General features: G+C 41.6%; 1 long non-coding RNA gene across 2 annotated transcripts in view; it reads left to right on the plus strand.

Annotated features, from left to right (window-relative positions):
- The first annotated feature begins 12399 nt into the window (after window positions 1–12399).
- Window positions 12400–17964, plus strand: part of LOC133258259 (uncharacterized) — a 132832-nt gene continuing 127267 nt past the window's right edge. For both annotated transcript variants that reach the window (XR_009739892.1, XR_009739891.1), the window contains exon 1: window positions 12400–13277. This is a non-coding gene — a long non-coding RNA (uncharacterized LOC133258259). The remainder of the gene's footprint in view (window positions 13278–17964) is intronic.

The raw sequence follows: 17964 nt of genomic DNA on the forward strand, positions 1-17964 counted from the left end.
CTACAACATTTAAAGAAACTATGATAAAGGAATCCTCAATAAATCCCACATGTTGAAAATGTGTTGAATGGAATATATTCTCCTAGCTTAATGAAAAAAATATAAATTAATGATAAAAATAGACAACAATAAACTCTGTTGTTGTTCAGTCACTAAGTTGTGTCCAACTTTTTGCAATCCCATGGACTGCAGCATGCTAGACTCCTCTGTCCTCCACTGTCTCCTGGGAGTTTGCTCAAACTCATGTCCATTGAGTTGATGATACTATCTGACCATCTCATCCTCTGTCACCGCCTTCTCCTATTGCCTTTAATCTTTCCCAGCATCAGATCTTTTCCAGTAAGTTGGCTCTTTGCATCAAGTGGCCAAAGTATTGGAGCTGGAGCTGGAGCTTCAGCATCAGTCCTCCCAAAGAATATGCAGGGTTGATTTCCTTTAGGATTGACTGATTTGATCTCCTTGATGTCCAAGGGACTCTCAAGAGTCTTCTCTGGTACCACAATTCAAAAGCATCGATTCTTAGCCTTCTTTATGGTCCAACACTCACATCTGTATATGACTACTTGAAAAGCCAGTATAGCTTTGACTATATGGACCTTTGTGGCCAGAGTGACGTCTTTGCTTTTTAATATGCTGTCTAGGTTTGTCATAGCTTTCTTTCCAAGTGTCTTTTAATTTCATGGCTGCAGTAACTGTCTACAGTGATTTTGGAGCCCAATAAAGTAAAATCTGTCACTACTTCTACTTTTCCCCCTTCTATTTGCCATGAAGTGATGGGACCAGATGCCGTGGTCTTAGTTTTTTTAATGTTTAATTTCAAGCCAGCTGTTTTCACTCTCTCCTTTCACCCTCATTAAAAGACTCTTTAGGTCCTCTTCACTTTTACCATTTGAGTGGTATTATCTGCATATCTGAGGTTGTTGATATGTCTCCCAGCAGTCTTCATTCCAAATTGTGATTCATCCAGCCCAGCATTTTGCAAGAAATACTCTGCATAGAAATTAAATAAGCAGGGTGACAGTATACAGCCTTGTACTCCTTTCCTAATTTTGAACCAGTCCATTGTTCCATGTCCAGTTCTAACTGTTGCTTCTTGATCCACAAGTTTCTCAGGACACAAATAAAATGGGCTGTATTCCCATCTCTGTAAGAATTTTCCACAGTTTGTTGTAATCCACACAGTCAAACACTTTAGCATAGTCAGTGAAGCAGAAGTCGATTTTTTTTTTAATTCCCTTGCTTTCTCCATGATGCAACGAATGTTGGCAATTTTATCTCTGGTTCCTCTGCCTTTTCTAAATCCAGATTGAATATCTGGAAGTTCTCAATTCATGAACTGTTGTAGCCTGAAGGATTTTGAGTATAAACTTGCTAGCATGTGAAATGAGCACAATTGTGTAGTAGTTTTAACATTCTTTGGCATTGCACTTCTTTGGGATTGGAATGAACACTGACCTTTTCCAGTTCTGTGGCCACTGCTGAGTTTTCCAAGTTTGCTGACACAGTGAGTGCAGCACTTTAACAGCATCATCTTTTAGGATTTTAAAGAGCTCAGCTGGAATTCCATCACCTCCACTAGCTTTGTTTGTAGTGATGCTTCCTAAGGCCACTTGACTTCGCACTCCAGGATGTCTGGTTCTAGGTGAGAGACCACACTGTTGTGATTATCCATGTCATTAAGACATTTCTTGTATAGCTTTTTTTTTTTTTTTTTTGTATTCTTGCCACTTCTTCTTAATCTCCTCTGCTTCTCTTAGGTCCTGTTTCTGTCCTTTATCAAGCACATCCTTGCATGAACTGTTCCCTTGATATCTCCAATTTTCTTGAAGAGATCTCTAGTCTTCCCCATTATATTATTTTCATCTATTTCTTTGCATCATTCATTTAAGAAGGCCTTCTTATCTCTCTTTGCTATTCTCTGTAACTCTGCATTCATTTGGGTATATCTTTCCCTTTCTCCAATAAACTCTCCTATCCAGAAATTTAAAAGCCAAACAGAAAGAGCAGAATCTCCCATGGAAAAAGCATGGATAAAGGCATCACTCATCTCATGTCAGTGAGTTGTTATGTCACCTGCTGGGTTTACTATTTCATTTACTAAGCTTCTCTTCTTTCCTGCAAAAAAAAAAAAAAAGCAAGAATAAAATTAATCTCGTCAATGTCCTTTTTCTAAACTAGAAATTTCCTAATATGCATGCACAACTGCTGTACTGTGTTCATCCTAATTCTTTATTTGTGTTAGCCACTCAGTCACGTCCGACTCTTTGGCACCCCATGGACTGTAGCCCACCAGGCTCCTCTATCCTTGGAACTCTCCAGGCAAGAACACTGGAGTGGGCAGCCATGCCCTTCCCCAGGGGATCTTCCTGACCCAGGGATTGAACCTGGGTCTCCCACATTGCAAGCAGATTCTTTACCATCTGAGGCACCAGAGAAGCCACAATTCCTTATTTGGGTGTGTGAAATTTATTTAGAATTTAATTGCACTTACCATGTATTATAAGAGAATAAACTATTTTGAAATTCTTTCCTTGAATTACTGCCTCAGTTTCAAACAAGCAGGCTTATTTCCTTAGGTATTAAGACCCTGCCAATAGCCAGTTGGAGCAGCCTGACTTAGGAAGCAGGCAAGGTGAGGCTGTCATCAGCAAGGTGGACCTACCATTGTACTAACTTTGGAATCAGGGGTCAGAACTCCTGGCTTCTTTTCTGTACTTGGCCTGCCTTGGCTGTGCGCTGATGAAATGTCTGTCCTCCTCTTCTGTCCTGTATCTGTTTGTCCTTCTCACCTCTAGGCTGTGTTTCTGCTCTTGGAAACCACAGAAGCTTGGAAACTACAGATAGCCCCCTCCCATTTTCTTGCTGGATATCTAGCACTTGACCCACACGACAGCCTGTTGGATGAATAAGCTGTCATGAGTCTGTGCTTTCCTGACTCACTCAACACTCTGCCTCCTCACTTCTCTGGAAGGAACTGGGTGCCTTGCTGGCAGAGCTAAAGCCAGCTGTGACTTGGAGACACTGTCCAGATTCTCTCTTCCAGGGATCTTCACCTAGTATTGAATAATTACCCTCTTCTTATATCTTGGCATACGCACACACTTCTGTTGTTGTTCGGTTGCCAAGTCATGTCCGACTGCAACCTCGTGGTCTGCAGCTCTCTGGGCTTTTCTACCCCTCAGCATCTCCTGGAGTTTGCCCAAGGTCATGTCCCTTGAATTGGTGATGCCATCCAACCATCTCATCCTCTGTCGCCCCTTTCTCCTCCTGCCCTCAATCTTTGCCAGCATCAGTGCACGTACTACTCAGTTTTTATATTGTTTCCTTTCATCTGTGTTTACATGTAAATAAATGGTAAAATAATATCTGATTGAGGGGAAAAAATCAAGTAAGCACATGGTCCTTGAAAAGTCACCTCATTTCTGCACACTGTACTTGGTCCCAATTACTTTGTCAAAACGTGGAGTCAGGGAGAAGATTGAAGCATAGTCTCCGATGAAATTTATGGTGTTCACCACAATGTTCAAACCAGCCTTCAATATCTGGGGGAACATTCTTTGTAGTGAAATCACCCTCATGCAGTATTATGTGTGATAATGGTGAAGGTCTACTTTCTTTACAAAGGCAGCAGCTCTTGATATTTTTGTTCAGGTATCGGGGATACCAAAAGTACAAATAGATTCACATGTGTCAAGCATTAACTTGTGCATTCAAAAGGCAGGCACTGACAAGACTGAACTCATCAATTCCTTTGTAGTTGTTTGCAATGGTTCACAGAGCAAAACTTCTTTGATCTGTTTCTCCTTTATGTACATCACAAACATGGGGGCTCACTAGAGCCATCAACACTAGATGACTCAGATGAATACCTACTTTGAGAGGACTAATGTAGCTCTCTTCTGTAACCCGCTCTTTAATGAATTCTAGAAGAGATCACATCATTTTGTCAGGAATCTTGGAGATCCCATTCAATGCACAAGATTTCACGCATTTTCAATTTTTGTATGAAATTTCTTCCTCTTGCCACAATACAAATATGCAATAGGACAGGAGGCTCAGAGTAAACAAAGGCTTCTCAGGAGCCAAACCCAAATATTTCAAGACATTTCGAGAAACAGTTCTCACATCCAACTGCATAGCCTTCTTTTGTTGAAAGGTTGGACAGTTCTGATGTTTTGAATTTGAAAAAAATAAATTGCACACACACCGTGAAGTGTATAGCCACTGTATCATGAACCCTAAGTAATATATTTCTGCTCCCATTTTCTTTCTTTAATATGGCTTACCCCCAGTATATGGATATTTCTCTGAGTTGATGTTGAGTTGTGCTGAGTTAACTAACTCAGCACAGCCTGTGTAAGTGCTGTGACAGAAGGTAGCTTTTAACAAGCAGCTTCTTTGTCCCAGACTCTTTGCTAATACATGAAGAAGATAAAAATTAGAATATTACTAATTTGCAACCCCTAATGAACTTAGGCCTTGAGCATAAACAGCTTCTAATTTCACCGAAAGAGAGACAACCAAATATTATATGCAACCTGTTGGAAGCACTAACACCACCCGAGAAGAATTCTACATCTAATTACAGGAAACCCAGAGGACACAGGGCCATGTTAAACAATATCCAAGAATTCAGTCAACACAATGCAAGCTGTGGGAAATTCTACAGGATAAGTGTCCAGTTTTCTTCAGTCAGAAATTGCATGGGAAAAAAAAGTTGAAAGCAGATGTAAAAATTAAAAGAGACTTAAGAGATACATAACCAATTGCAGTGTAAGGACATTATCTGGAAAATGACTCCAAACAATAAACAAAAAAAAATTAAAATTTTGAGATAATTATAAATTTAAAAACTGATTATATAGTTGATGATGTTGAAGAATTATTTAAAATTTTTAAATGTGATAATAGTAGCCTGGTTTTATTTGTTTTAAAAGAATCTTTATATTTTAAAGATATATACTGAAATTTTCAAATAAAATGATATGTTTTCCAGGCTATGCTTCAAAATAATATGCTATGGGGTGGAGGAATGGATTACAACATAAATGAAATAAGATTGGCTAAGTTAATAATTGTTGAAGTTAAGTGAGGTACATGGGGATCCTCTACTATTATATCTGTTCTTGCAGATTTAAAAAAATTTTCATACTAAAAAGAGAGAGATTATTGATGAGATTAAGTTTTTAATGTCATAAATTTAAAGGAGATGAGCCAGGATTTGAACAAAGAAAATTTTAGTCTAGAATTTAACTTTTTTAATTTTCTACTACCTCAAAAAATATCTTTAAGGGTGAATATTAATTAAGCAATGACAGAGCTGCACAAAAACAATTTATTACTTCTGACCTCTCTATTAATACTCATTTCAGTCTAAGAACTGAATTTTGAGAACTGAGTGTTTTTCTGCATCTTTTGTTTGAGCTATAATAATGCTTCTATATTTATTTTTTCTGCAATTCCTCTTTCTCCAAGGAAGAACATCCCATTTTCCTAGAGGATGCATACATTCCTGGTAAAGAATGTCTCACAAGACAATAATTATTTTCAAAGGAAATTTAGCCCCAAGCTTTTACTTTGCCTAAAAGGTGAAATTTAATCTCAGTCATTTTACGCTTCTATGTTTCATTTAAGGATTTTCTAAGTCAATTCATGGTAGACTTGTTGACTTCTTTTCCTCCTTCTCCCTGGAACTGTATTCAAAGTCTGGGTGCCTTAAGATATCGGGGCATTGGGAGAGCACAGGTGAAGTGTCTAGTCTTGTTTGCCTTCTATCCATGGGCAATCTGCTACTGTATGCTTTAGCCATATTGGTGTCCAGACATTGGCAGATATACATATGTAAGAGCTCTATTCCCTCATCTGGTCTCTGGCCAAAGTCCAATCAGATCATTGTGCATCTCACTTGCTCCTTCAGGTCCCCTGCCTCTCACCGAGCCCAGCTCCCTTGGATGCTCTTCTTCACCACTAAAGCTGTCTGAGCACCCACTGCCCAGACCCACTGAACTGCCCAGTCTAATCTAGCGCTGCTCTGTCCCCCTAGGGGAGGAGGAGCTCTGCACCCTACTGCTCTTCTAGGATTCACTCCAGAAACAAGACAAGATGTCCTCCACTCTCCTGTCCTCCAATTGGCCAACAGTTCCAATGTTCTCGTTGTAGATTTTGACCTCAGGAGAAAACGGACTGCATGAAATATCCCTTATTAAACTCTCTTAGTATTGCTTTCCTTTTATTCTTTGTTCTTCCTCTCACCCAAGGAAATTGTATCTAGTATCCAGTGGGCAGAAAACTTGCTCTGTCTGCTCATGTAATCTTTCAACTCTTGTCTCACATCTGCACCTCAGATTTTGAGGCTAAAAGCTAAGAATTAACATTTAATTTCTGTTTTCTGCAATCAGCTGTGACCTTTGTGGGCAATAGATTATCCGTATCTATATGGCTAAATGGGGCAGGGTCATGGGTTAACAGGGAATACTCGAAATAGACCATAGCTGTTGACACATTAAAACACTGTCTTGTCACAAGGGGATAGTAATTGTACTGAATGGGCTGCAGCAGAAGTCCATAAAATCTGGAGTGCTTTCTCTTACACAGCTACTTCTGAGGGAAAGTGATTTCAGTTTGTTCTTTCCAGTATAAGCTGCTATGACTACACCATTTTTTTTTTTTAGTTTTAAATTTTGGAGTATAATTGCCTTACGAAGTTCTGTTAGTTTCTACTGTACAACAAAGTGAATCAGCTCTATGTATACATATCTCCCCTCCCTCTTGGACCTCCCTCCCATCCCACTCTACCATCCCACCATCTAGGTCATCATAGAGCACCAAGCTGAGCTCCTATACTACACTGCAGGTTCCCAGGACCTATCTAGTTTATACGTGCAAGTTTGTATATGTCAAACCTAATCTCCCAACTCAGCCTGCTCGCTCCTTCCCACCTTGTGTCCACGTATCTGTGCTCCATATCTGCCCCTCTATTCCTGCTCTGGGACTAGGTTCATCTTTACTATTTTTCTAGATTCCATATACGTGCATTAATATAGAGTATTTGTTTTTTCTCTTTCTGACTTACTTCACTCTGTATGACAGACTCTAGATCCATCCGCATCTCCACAAATGACCCAATTTTGTTCCTTTTTGTGGCCGAGTCAGCATGTGTAATCATATTGCTGAAATGTCAAGTGGTTAACCACACTTTGATTTTAATGTTTTGATGTGAAGAGTTGAGAGTTAATTCAGTGATTTCACTGAAGCTATGGGCTTCCCTGATAGCTCAGTTGGTAAAGAATCTGCCTGCAATGCAGGAGACCCTGGTTCGATACCTGGATCAGGAAGATCCACTGGAGAAGGGATAGGCTACCCACTCCAGGATTCTTGGGCTTCCCTTGTGGCTTAGCTGGTAAAGAATCTGCCTGCAATGCAGGAGACCTCAGACCTCAGTTCGATCCCTAGGTTGGGAAGATCCCCTGGAGATACCCAGTCCAGTATTCTGGTCTGGAGAATTCCATGGACCATATAATCCATGGGGTCACAAAGATTCGAACATGACTGAGCAACTTTCACTTCATCTGTAGTGGAAGCTCAGAGTCTTAACCACTGGAATGCCAGTAAGTCCCAAGCCAATATTCCATTTATATATGTCTCACATCTTTATCCATTCATCTGTCAATGGACACTTAGGTTATTTCCATGTCCTGGCTACTGTAAATAGTGCTGCAGTGAACACTGAGGTACATATGTCTTTTTGAATTATGGTTTTATCAGGGTACATGCCCACTAGTGGGATTGCTGGGGTTACATGGTAGTTATATTTTAGTTTTTTAAGGAACCTCCATATTGTTCTCCATAGTGGCTGTATTAATTTACAGTCCCACCAACAGGGCAAGAGGGTTTCCTTTTCTCCAAACTCTCCAGCATGTTGATCAGGATACAATGTTTTAGAGTAGGTCTCTGGAGCCTGTTTATCTTGCTTAACTGAATGCTTCTGGCTTGTGAGCCTCATGGTAACTCCTCATTTCCTCCTCTCCTCAGCCCCTGGCAACCACCATTCCACTCTTTGATTCCCTGAGTTTGTCTGTTTTAAATACCTTTTATAAGTAGAATCATGCCGTATTTATCCTTCTGTGACTGGTTTATTTCATGTATTTTATGTCTTCAAGGTTCATCCATGTTGTCATATCTGGCAGGATTTCCTTCTTTTTTTAAGGCTGAGTAATATACCGTTGTATATAAATACCAAATTCATCTGTTGACTGGCAATTAGGATGTTTCCACATCCTGGTTATTGTGAACAGTGCTGTAGTGAACACAGGAGTCCTAATACTCCTGTGTCCTGATTTCAGCTCTTTTTGATAAATATCCGTAAGTGGGATTGCTAGATCACCTAGTTGTTTTAGGGTTTAAAAAAAATTTTTTTTTGAGGACTTCCCATATTATTTTCTAAACCTGCTGCCCTGGTTTTCATTATAACTGACTGCGGGCAAGGGTTTCATTCCTCCACGTTCTTACTGTAAAGCACCCTTTGTCTTATTTTGGAAGTGTTGTTTAACCGCATCCTCTGTTGAGAAGTGCAGATGTATAAACTCCAAAGCACTTCTGTGGGTATCTCAGTATCAGGTTGCAAATCCATAGTATGTCCAAATTAGCCATTTGATCTTGATTCAAAAGCAAACAGTTCCATAATCACAGTATAACCCCTCTCACCCTGTCTCACTACCACTTGCCTATAAGGAAAGCTACATATTTATTTATTGAACAAGACAAAGCTCCCAGTTCCAACTAGAGGAAGAAAAGGTCAAATTGCCATGTCATGATGTAGTCAAAGACTAGTGTGAATAACTTTGAGGTGACATCTATGTTATAAAATTATTTAGAAGAACAGGGGAGTCTTAAGCAGTTGGACTGTCTTTAATGACATTGTCATGGAAAGAATGCGAGTACGTTGGCAAAGTTAATTGTATGGGGACTGCTTTTAGCCATCGCCTCAGAAGGTCCAAGCAGGCCTGAAATTGGTGGGAACTCAGAGCTTGTGCCCTTAAAAGAAGAGAACAAAGCGGGGGCAGAATAATGGAACTGTTGTTGCTGGAAGATATGGGCAGAAATTGTCAACCTCAGATCCTTTGGTTTAGGAGAGAAATTATAAGAAACAGGAATAACCTACCCCAGAAGGCAAAGAGCATATTCCCACTGGGCTCTGATGTCCCTAAAAATTGTTTCCAGATGCCTGACTTCATGGAAGGGGAGAAGAAGTGCCAGAGAGGAAAGGGGGTTGGAAGGGAAGGTATGAACCAACAACAGAAAAATAATGAGAGGAAAGTACCTTATATTTCCTCTGAAGAAATCACATTTTTTTTTTCTTTTTATTTTTTTTATTGAAGGATAATTGCTTTACAGAATTTTTTTTTTGTTTTCTGTCAAACCTCAACATGAATCAGCCATAGGTACACATATATCTCCTCCCTTTGGAAACTCCCTCCCATCTCCCTCCCCATCCCACCCCTCTAGGTTGATACAGAGCCCCTGTTTGAGTTTCCTGAGCCATACAGCAAATTCCTGTTGGCTGTCTAATTTACATATGGTAATGTAAGTTTCCATATTACTCTTTCCATACATCTCACCCTCTCCTCTCCTCTCCCCATGTCCATAAGTCTATTCTCTATGTCTGTTTCCCCATTGCTGCCCTGTAAATAAATTCTTCAGTACCATTTTTCTAAATTCCATACATATGCATTGGGATATGATATTTATCTTTCTCTGACTCACTTCACTCTGTATAATAGGTTCTAGGTTCATCCACCTCATTGGAACCGACTCAAATGAGTTCCTTTTTATGGCTGAGTAATATTCCATTGTGTATATTCCATTCTGTATATGTACCACAACTTTTTTATCCATTCATCTGTCGATGGACATCTAGGTTGCTTCCATGTTCTAGCTATTGTAAATAGTGCTGCAATGAACAATGGGATACACATGTGTGTCTTTTTCAATTTTGTTTGCCTCAGGGTGTATGCCAGGAGTGGGATTGCTGGGTCATATGGTGGTTTTATTCCTAGTTTTTTAAGGAATCTCCATACCGGCTTCCATAGTGGCTGTATCAATTTACATTCCCACCAACAGTGCAAGAGCATTCCCTTTTCTCTACATCCTCTCGAACATTTATTGTTTGTAAACTTTTTGATGATGGCCATTCTGACCAGTGTGAGATGATAGCTCATTGTGGTTTTGATTTGCATTGCTCTAATAATGAGCGATGTTGAGCATCTGTTCATGTGTTTGTTAGCCATCTGTATGTCTTCTTTGGAGAAATGTCTGTTTAGGTCTTTTCCCCACTTTTTGATTGGGTTGTTTGTTTTTCTGGCATTTAGTTGTATGAGCTGCTTGTGTATTTTGGAAATTAATCCTTTGTCAGTTGTTTCATTTGCTATTATTTTCTCCCATTCTGAGGGTTGTCTTTTCACCTTACTTATGGTTTCCTTTCTTTTAAGTTTAATCAGGTCCCACTGGTTTACTTTTGTTTTTATTTCCATTACTGTAGGAGGTGGGTCATAGAAGATCTTGCTTTGATTTATGTCAAGTGTTCTTCCTATGTTTTCCTCTAAGAGTTTTATAATTTCTGGTCTTACATTTAGGTCTTTAATCCATTTTGAGTTATCTTTGTGTGTGGTGTTAGGAAGTGTTCTAATTTCATTCTTTTACATGTAGCTGTCCAGTTTTACCAGCACCATTTATTGAAGAGGCTCTCTTTCCCCCACTTATATTCTTGCCTGCTAAGCTAAGTCGATTCAGTCATGTCTGACTCTGTGCGACCCCATAGACGGCAGCCCACGAGGCTCCTCCGTCCCTGGGATTCTCTAGGCAAGAACACTGGAGTGGATTGCCATTTCCTTCTCCAATGCATGAAAGTGAAAGTGAAGTCGCTGAGTCTTGCCCGACTCTTAGCGACCCCGTGGACTGCAGCCCACCAGGCTCCTCCGTCCATGGGATTTTCCAGGCAAGAGTGCTGGAGTGGGGTGCCACTGCCTTCTCCTATATTCTTGCCTCCTTTGTCAAAAATAAGGTACCTATAGGTGCATGGGTTTATCTCTGGGCTTTCTATCTTGTTCCATTGGTCTATATTTCTGTTTTTGTGCCAGCACCATACTGTCTTGATGACTGTAATTTTGTAGTATAATCTGAAGTCAGGAAGGTTGACTCCTCCAGCTCCGTTTTTCTTTCTCAAGACTGCTTTGGCTATTCTGGATCTTTTGTGTTTCCGTATGAATTGTGAAATTTTTTGTTCTAGTTCTGTGAAAAATGCCTTTGGTAATTTGATAGGGATCACACTGAATCTGTAGATTGCATTTCGTAGTATAGTCATTTTCACAATATTGATTCTTCCTACCCAGGTCCTACTCCTCTGTGCTCTTGCCTCCAATGCCCACAGCTATTAGAAGAACTAGTGTGCTTTCTTTTGTGGCAGCTCTCAATGACCTTTTTATATATTCCATAGACACAGATTCTGCCTAGTTGATCGTGTAGATTTAACCTGCAGCTTGTACAGCTGGTGGGAAGGTTTTGGGTCTTCTTCCTTAGCCACACTGCCCCTGGGTTTCAATTGTGATTTTATTTCCACCTCTACATGTGGGTCGTCCACTGGGGTTTACTCCTGAGGGTGCCCTGGAGGACTTGGGTTTGCCCCTGTGAGGGCCAGGTATGGAGATGGTATATGGCTCGCAGGGGTTTTGGCAGCACCAGATACTCAGGGGAGTTGGTGGCCAAGGCAGCAGGATGGGGAAGCCTGGTGAGCTGCCATCTATGGGGTTGCACAGAATCGGACACAACTGAAGCAACTTAGCAGCAGCAGCAGCAGAAGGGTATGGCAACCAGTATTGGCCAATGCACTCCAGTGTTCTTGCCTGGAGAACCCCTCCCTGACAGAGAAGCCTGGTAAGCCACAGTCCACAGGGTCCCAGAGAGTCAGACACTACTGAAGTGACCCTGCGCGCAAAGTCGCAAGACTTCTTTTGCCTGTGGCAGCTCTGCCCCAGTGAGAGCTGATGGTGAAGGTAGTGCAGCTGCTTGACTTGTGGAGACCCTGGTGGCACCAAGTGTGCAGGGACACAGACTGCCTCTGCCGCAGGAGTTATGGCCCTATCAGAGTCTTTTTTCAAGCATCTTGTAGCTGGTGATCAGAAGGCCTCTTTGGCCAGTCTTTCTCCGTAGCTCCACCCATTCAGGGACTTAGAGGGCTCCCTTGCCTGGGGTCCTTTTCTGTTGTTTGGCACGTCAGGCACTTAAAGAGGCACCCTGCGTGGGGTCCTACTCTGTACTTTGGCGCATCAGTCACTTAAAGGGGCACCCTGGATGAGGTCCTACTTTACAGATCTGAGCGTCAGGCACTGAAAGGGGCACCCTGGGTGGGGTCCTAGTCTGTAGTTCAGTGCATCAGGCGTTTGATGGACCAGCCTCTCTATTGTTCAGCTGCGGATTCTGGCGTGTGGGGGGAGAGAGGCTATGGTGATGGCTCCACCCCCTACCTGTGACTCAGCAATATGGCCCTGCTTCCATGGCTGCCAGGCTTTCCTCCACAGGCATTTCCCACCACAGTCTCCTCCCACACATCCCCTCAATCCGTCTCTCTTCAGTCAACAGCAGCCCTCACCCCGGGATTGCTCCACAATCCCTAAACTCCAGTTTCCAGCCTCTGCGCCTTCCAGGGGATCTACTTCCCTGTCTGGGGTATGTATGGCTGCAGCAAGGACTGTCTGAGTCTCATTCCATTTAGACTGCCACAGATCAGCTGTTTCACTAGCCTTAAATGTTTCTTCTCTGACTCAGACAGTTGCCCCAGTGTGGGGATCGGACCCCTGCTTCAGTTCCCCCACCTGCCTAGGGCAGGCCCAGTCCTACTAACACTCCTGTTTTTCCCTCTAGTTCCTTCATTCTACCCAGTTTTGTGTGGGTCTTTTCCTCTGGTCAGGTACTCCTGTCCGCTCTCAGCTGGTGTTCTGCGTGCACTTCTGTGTCTGAAGGTGTATTCCTGATGTATCTGTGGAGAGAGACGTACTCCATGTCCACCTACTCCTCCGCCATCTTGTTCTCTCACATTTTATTCTTACCAGAATTTGATCAGAGAAAATTCTTCTTCTGAAACAATTGGTACAACTATTTTTATGTTTGTGATTTTTTAATCTTGGCCACACCGCACAGCATGTGGGATCTCGTTTCCTGACCAGGGATCGCCTCTGCGTTGGCAGTGTGAAGTCCTAACCACTGGACCTCCAAAGAAGTCCCAGGTACAACTGTTAACTGTGTGTACAGCTTCCCCTCCTACTAGAGCAGTGAAGGCGAGTCTCTCAGTATTGACTGAGTCCGTGTGTCAGGCGGTCAGATACAAAGGTGAAGTCAAGGAACCCAGAGGATCTACCTAGTGATAGATCCCTGTAAACCATGGTGTCTCTGAGCATGACCCAGCTGGTCAGACATGGGTCTTCTAGGGCTTCTCTGTTCAAAGCTAGACCCAGACACATGGGATATAGTGACCAGCTGTGGTAGGGACAACCAGAGCCAGGGGAGCCAGGGATCTGACCTTAAACCAGTCTGGTACTTGAGCTTTCTTCCCTTGGAAGAGAAATGAGAAAATACTGGCTATGTTAATATTGAGTAATTTTAATTAAGTAAGCTTTGTTTTTATCATATTATAAAATGTTTGTTCCCAAGAGCCCTCTTATACTCTTTAGGTGGGTGGTGTGTTCTGCTGTATCAATTTGATGCCCTTATGCCAAGAGGCCAGGCTTCCCAGTTGGCCCTAGTGGTAAAGAACCTCCCTCCCAATTCAGGAGACATCAGAGACTAAGTTTCGCTCTCTGGAAGATCCCCTGGAGGAGGGCATGGCAACCCACTCCAGCATTCTTGCCTGGAGAATCCCATGGACAGAGGAGCCTGGAGGGTTACAGTCCATAGGGTCACAAAGAGTCAGACACGACTGAAGCGACTTAGCATGGCTGCACACAGGCCAGCAGGCCAACATTTTGACTTCGGCTCCAGGAGCTTTCATTTTTGCAGGTTTCTTTCTCCCTTCCATTAAATTTAAATTATATTTTTAAAGTATGTTTTAAATTTATTTTTTAAGAGTTATATTTTATCACTGCATTGGTATAAAGAAGAATGTATCAGTACTATATATCAACCTTTTGTTCAACCTAAAAGTTTATTTTTCCCATTGGATTGTAAAAGAATTTAAAGCATTCTTCTAGGTCCTTAAAGTATTGCGGCCTTAGCACAGAGACTGCTGTGTCTGATGGATAAGTTGGTCCCAGATGCCAGCCTAAACTTCACGTTAGTGCCTCCAGGGGAGGTGGCAGTAGATAGGACGGTTCTGGATTCACTGTAGCCTCATATACCAACCAGCTAGCATGTAGAGATGCCCAGTTATTTCTTTCTATGCATGCATTCAGGTCATTGCTGCTGCTTCTTTCCTGTAGCAGCTCACGGCATTTCAAATGTCTTTCTAACTTCACTGCTTGCTCTGTGGCCCACAATGGTATGCAAGGAGATGAAAAGTAAGATAGGATGAGCTACACAACAGAATAATTCAAGCAACTGAGCCATTCTGAAACTCGAGGGAGAGGGAATTGCTTACACTTACAGATGATCTGAAAATCAAACGCAGTCAGTAATCATTCAATTCATAACAAACATTGCTGATTAAAAGAATCAATAGAGAACAGCATTGACAAAGGTCAAAATTGCATGACATGAAATTTTTTGTTGCCAAATATGGATAGGAAAAGTAAAATCTTGGTAAATTTTGGATATGCAAAGCTTGACACAGGAAAGTTGGATTTTATAAAAATAAAGATACAGAACAAAATTCACTTTGTCAAAAATATTAAATACAACAGATCAAAAAGTAATCAATGAACAAAACCTTGAAAAGGTAAAAAGGCAAAAGGAAAGTAATTAACTCTGAAATGGCAACCCACTCCAGTGTTCTTGCCTGGAGAATCCCAGGGATGGGGGGGTGGGGGGGAGGGCCTGGTGGGCTGCCATCTATGGGGTCCCACAGAGTCGGACACGACCGAAGCGACTTAGCAGCAGCAGCAGATCCCAGTAACTTTCTAACATAAATGCAAAATATGAAAATATAACTGCATTGTATAGACAATTTATCATATATTAAAAATAGGTAATAGAATTCAAGTTAGAGAAAATAATCAACTTGAGGAAAATTATAATTAAAATGTTGATGGTCATGAATATGTACTTAATATGTTCTTATAATTAAAATGATGGAAAGTGAAAGTGTTAGTCGCTTAGTTGTGTCTGACTGTTCACAACCCCATGGACTGTACCCCGCCAAGCTCCTCTGTCCACAGAATTCTCCGGGCAAGCATACTGGAGTCAGTTGCCATGGAAATAACCAAAATTCAGAGTTAAAATCGTTTTAAAAAGATTTAGGATATCCCAGAAATCTTAGTGTGGTTTTAGATTATTAGAACAATTTACTTAAAATGTCTGTATTCCTGCAGTAAAGTTTAAGATGTTTAATTTAGTTATACATACACATACTATTGTAACTGCCTAGGGATATTCTAGAAGGATCGTCCCAAACAGATACCAGTGATAATCTCTGGAGAAGGATGTAGGACCATATGGGACAGAGTTTATGAACTGTTGGAGTTTCTAAGAGTTTGAGACTTTTTGTTTTTTATTCTGATGAAGTTGAAACAGCCAGTTAGGACCAAAAAGAAGCATGAAACTGAAAGTGAAGTCACTCAGTCGCGTCCAACTCTTTGCAACCCTGTGGACTGTAGCCCACCAGGCTCCTCCATCCATGGGATTCTCCAGGCAAGAATACTGGAGTGGATTGCCATTTCCTTCTCCAGGGGATCTTCCCAACCCAGGGATCGAACCCAGGTCTCCCGCATTGCAGGCAGATGCTTTAACCTCTGAGCATATTCTGTCTTAAAAAACAAGTGTCTTGTTGTCCTGCCCATTGGGCGTCCTACTTCTCCAGCAGTATTTCTAGTGTCTTCATTACGTCCATTCAACTTTTTACACACTTAGCCTCGCTCATTTTCTGGAATTGCAGAAAATTCCCCTTTAGCACTTTCCTTTCTCTCCCTCATCTAGGAGTTTCCGTCTTGACTTGTGGTCAGAAAATTTATCCAACTCTGTGGAGTAGGTAGGACAGATTGTTATTCTAATTTATAGATGAGCAAGTGGAAAAGAGTTTAAAGTACTTTTCCCAGTTGTAGGACTGGGTTTATGACCCACACTCCCAGCTCAGGGGTCCCTCTGTTGTAAGGTTACCCCTCTGAACTTTTAACCTGGCAGGTGTAATACAATAAATGTGCTACTTAAAAAAAGACAGATTCACAATCCACTTCCTAGATCAATTACCTACTATGGATCCTATTGCCTAATTAAAACAGTCCAACTCTAGATATATTGGCAAAATCGGAATAAGAAGAATTTGGAAAAAATTACAGTGCAAATATAATTATTTTCTAAATTATTCCTTTATGACTTCAATTCCCTATTGGGTCTATGTGATTATTTTGCAGTTCACTAACTATACAGGTGTATTTGGAGAAAACAAGGCAAGGGTAAGGAGTAAAATTAATGCTCTTCTCTCATTTCTGAAAAAAGATATGTAAGCTGTACCATAACCTCTTAATAAAATGAAATGCCAATTCTCTAAGAATTAAGACTGCACAGAAGTCTTGCAGTTTTACAGTCTGGGGATGAGGGGGACCCAGCACCTCTCTCTGCCTCCTGCTGTCCTCTTCCTGGGTTTCCCTTGCCAGCTGGCTCTAGAGTGTGTGACGGACACTGTGTGAGTGTGATGCGGCACTGCGTGAGTCTGTGTTTTTGTTGTTCAGTCACTAAGTCAGGTGTGACTCTTTGCGACTGCAGCACATCAGGCTTCCCTGTCCGTCACACTATCTCCTGGAGCTTGCTCAAACTCATGTCCATTGAGTTGGTGATGCTATCCAACCATCTCATCCTCTGTCGCCCCTTTTCCTCCTGCTCTCAATCTTTCTGAGGATTGGGGTCTTTTCCAATGAGTCAGTTCTTCACATTAGGTGGCCAAAGTATTGGAGCTTCAGCTTCAGCATCAGTCCTTCCAATGAATATCCAGAGTCGATTTCCTTTAGGATTGACTGACTTGATATCCTTGCTGTCCAAAGGACGCTCAAGAATTCTCCAGCACCACAATCCAAAAGCATCAATTCTTCATCGTTCAACCTTCCTTATGGTCCAACTCTCACATCCATACATGACTATCAGAAAAACTATAGCTTTGGCAGTATGAACCTTTGTCAGCAAAGTGATGTCTCTGCTTTTTAATATGCTGTCTAAGTTTGTCATAGCTTTTCTTCCAAGGAGCCAGTGTCTTTTAATTTCATGGTTGCAGTCACCATTTGCAGTGATTTTGAAGCCCGAGTAAAGAAATGTTTCGACAGTGAAGTTGCTGGCTGCTTTCCAATCTAGGAAAGGTAAGAAAAAATCACTTTGAGTTCAATCTGCTTTTTTCTTCATGGAGTCTCTGGGTGAAGACCCCTTGGTTAAGCAAGTATAAAATGAGCAGACACTGCCTGTTCCAGAAAAAAAGTGGCAAAACCTTTTCTATCACCTGTTAGCATGCAAAGCTCTGGGAAGAAGTGGAGCAGTCTCTCACCACTTTAATTAAAGCCACTATGAACCAAAGCAAAAGCCTTCCCACCAATTCTGCCAGCTCCTTTATATTCTGCTACAATTTGTCCTTCATACTATAACCAGAATGATCTTTTTAAAATGTAACTCACATTCTGTTACTATTTCGTCAAAGCCCTCCTGTGGCTTCCCACCACATTCAAAATAAGTCTAAATTCCTTCCCCTGGCCTAGAGGCCACTCCTAATCTCCTATGACGCTGCACCTCGGTTAGTCTTCTGCAGCCACATGAGCCTGCTTGCTACTCCTCACACACCAATCT

The sequence above is a fragment of the Bos javanicus genome, chromosome 12, assembly GCF_032452875.1.
Source record: "Bos javanicus breed banteng chromosome 12, ARS-OSU_banteng_1.0, whole genome shotgun sequence".
In the NCBI taxonomy this organism is placed as follows: Eukaryota; Metazoa; Chordata; class Mammalia; order Artiodactyla; family Bovidae; genus Bos; species Bos javanicus.